The sequence below is a fragment of the Schistocerca americana genome, chromosome 1, assembly GCF_021461395.2.
Source record: "Schistocerca americana isolate TAMUIC-IGC-003095 chromosome 1, iqSchAmer2.1, whole genome shotgun sequence".
Taxonomy (NCBI): Eukaryota; Metazoa; Arthropoda; class Insecta; order Orthoptera; family Acrididae; genus Schistocerca; species Schistocerca americana.
This window is the reverse complement of record NC_060119.1, coordinates 814,968,806-814,969,711: the sequence shown is the minus strand read 5'-3', so window position 1 is coordinate 814,969,711 and position 906 is coordinate 814,968,806. Positions and strand designations below refer to the sequence as shown.

The following is a 906-nucleotide window of genomic DNA, read 5'->3' as shown; positions in this document are numbered from 1 at the left end:
AGTCTTGCACCACGGGCCATAGATGATAGGAATGATCCAGAATGAGATTTTCACTCTGCAGCGGAGTGTGCGCTGATATGAAACTTCCTGGCAGATTAAAACTGTGTGCCGGACCGAGACTCGAACTCGGGACCTATGCCTTTCGCGGTTAGAGTTTCATATTAGCGCACACTCCGCTGCAGAGTGAAAATCTCATTCTGGAAACATCCCCCAGGCTGTGGTTAAGCCATGTCTCCGCTATATCCTTTCTTTCAGGAGTGCTAGTTCTGCAAGGTTGGCAGGAGAGCTGTAAAGTTTGGAAGGTGGGAGACGAGGTACTGGCAGAAGTAAAGCTGTGAGGACGGGGCGTGAATCGTGCTTGGGTAGCTCAGTTGGTAGAGCACTTGCCCGCGCAAGGCAAAGGTCCCGAGTTCGAGTCTCGGTCCGGCACACAGGTTTAATCTGCCAGGAAGTTTTATAGGAATGATAATTAAATCAAGACCCTAAGCTCTCGACAGACGTTGATATACATCAACAGGGAGAGCTGAAACTGTGTGCCCCGACCGGGACTCGAACCCGGGATCTCCTGCTTATATGGTAGACGGTCTATCCATCTGAGCCACCGAGGGAACAGAGGAGAGTGCGACTGCAGGGATTTGTCCCTTGCATGCTCCCCGTAAGACCCACATCCCCAACTTAATGTCCACACACTACATTCGTAGTGCCCCTGTCCATTACACTCATTACTCACGTTAGACAATCATACCGAGTCCCGTAAGAGTTCGGGCGATGCGTGTGGATCCAGCACAGAAGAAGGTCAGTGGCACGTTAGCCTTATAGGGGAGAGGGGGGTGGGGGGAGGGGGGGGGGAAGGCGGCTGCGGAAATGCGTACGGGCCAATAGATGTGCAGCTGTCGAGCAACTGAC

At 52.8% G+C, this 906-nt stretch overlaps 1 non-coding gene across 1 annotated transcript; it reads left to right on the top strand.

Annotated features, from left to right (window-relative positions):
* The first annotated feature begins 355 nt into the window (after window positions 1-355).
* On the top strand, window positions 356-430 carry Trnaa-cgc. Its single transcript has one exon. It is a non-coding gene; the product is annotated as a tRNA-Ala (tRNA).
* The last annotated feature ends 476 nt before the right edge of the window (window positions 431-906 follow it).